This window comes from Malus domestica, chromosome 01 (genome assembly GCF_042453785.1).
Source record: "Malus domestica chromosome 01, GDT2T_hap1".
In the NCBI taxonomy this organism is placed as follows: Eukaryota; Viridiplantae; Streptophyta; class Magnoliopsida; order Rosales; family Rosaceae; genus Malus; species Malus domestica.
The window spans coordinates 24457712-24459559 of NC_091661.1; the positions used below are offsets into that span (position 1 = coordinate 24457712).

A 1848-nucleotide genomic window follows, 5' to 3' on the forward strand; every position below is an offset into this window, starting at 1 on the left:
TTCTTCAAATAGGACTAGCCACTTCTGTATAAATATCCCTATTATTCCATTAAAAAGTTAAATCATTTACTACCCACAAATTCTAAAATCGTGAGAACCCGTTTTTGGTTAGGTTTCTGTGGAGTTTTAAAATCAGAAAATAGGATCCTTCCCCACTTCCATCAGCCGGCCTTCTCTATTTTTTTCTACAAACATCATCATGACTTTCAGCGGCACGATCGTTACCTTCCACTATTTTTAAACTTTCTCACAACTCCCTAACTCTCTTTTTCCCCACTTTCTTCCCTCATGCCGTGTCCGTCTCTCTTTCTTCAGTGCTCAATGTTTATTGTTTTTTATTAAAAGTTTTGGACCACCTTACTTCCTTCCACTCACAAATTTTAGTATATTTTACTCTCTATTCCCACTGACTTCCACTCAACTCTCCCCCCCCCCCCCCCCACCCCTTTTTATTTTATTTTATATTTTCTGCTAACTCTCCCTCCCTCTATTTACATTTCTCTCACTTCTCTCCTTCCCTCGAACTCTCTCATTTCCTCTGCATGCAGAGAGCTCCGAGAGCCCCAAAAACAAGGAGCTGCTCCTCCATTTGGTTAGTAAGCATCCAGGAACATCCGTTAAAATTAGGGGTTTGGTGAGTTGGTTGTCTTGTCAAATCTCGGATTATCAATGTGAGTGGTTTATGTAATGTGTTGCAAATTATACTTATTTGCAAATATCTTTATTTCAAGTCAAGTACGTTGGATTTGTAGAAATGCTTAGTATGTTGGATTTGTAGAAATGCTTTTGGAATTATTAATATAGTGATATGTGGATATTTGGAATTGTTCATGGAGCATGAGAATTTTAGTGTTACATTATTCTGAGAAATAAATGTAAACTGCACACGAAGACATTAGGGCAGAATGATCAATAGGAATCATGTGATGAGTTACTATTTATGAAGGATTTAATGAACACGAAAATGGATGATGTGATATGGCACTACGTGCATAATGACTTGATATTATTATTGTATTTTCTATAGTGACTAAAATGACATTGCTTGACTGTCATATTACATATTCTACTCACTTAGAGACTTGTTGCTCACCCTTCACCCTTTTATTTTACAGATGAGTTATCTGACAAGACAGGTACTAGACGAGCTGAGATTGTGTTAGATAAGGAATTTAAGAGTTTTTCTTATTTTTGTACTTTGTAAGGATTTGTAATAATTACTTGTAGAAGAGAACCTTTGTTTTACGTTTATGATAGTTTTACTTTTATTCACGCACCGGGCGTGGGGTTCCGCCGACTCTGGATTCGGGACGTGACAAAAATACAATCTTTTCAAAATTTTAAGTTTGGCATAGGAGATTCTTTGGTCAAAGCCCCCCATTCATCATGGGCGCGTGAGGCTTTAGGCTTTAATCTTAGGTTTTATTATTTTGCAGGTACATTTTCGTCAAAGGAGAAGATGACGGAAATTTGCATCCACAATAATGTTTAAAAAAATCTAAAAAATGAATTTTAGTGAGAAGAATAAAGCGTAAATGACAATCGACGGTTAAAAATAAAAATCTAAGGTTTATGGATTATGGTGAGAAAGTTATAAAGCTTGTTATTACGAGTGATAGCTTCTACAATAATTATTATTAATTTTGCACTCAAATAAAAAATATTATTCATGAACGTTTCTAAATCTAAACTATGATGTAACCATCGTTGCGCGTGGAGGATGTAATCACGAATGTTTATATATTATTTCACATTTTTCACACTTATACATTAATTATTATGAATTTGTTAATGTGTTTGGTATTTTTCAAGTACTTTGATATTTTTGTTTTTAAATGTGCTTTATAA

At 34.4% G+C, this 1848-nt stretch overlaps 1 long non-coding RNA gene across 1 annotated transcript; it reads left to right on the forward strand.

The window, feature by feature from the left end:
- The first annotated feature begins 419 nt into the window (after window positions 1–419).
- On the forward strand, window positions 420–1245 carry LOC139197579 (uncharacterized). Its single transcript, XR_011583064.1, has 2 exons — window positions 420–671; window positions 1116–1245. It is a non-coding gene; the product is annotated as an uncharacterized lncRNA (long non-coding RNA).
- Window positions 1246–1848: the final 603 nt, after the last annotated feature.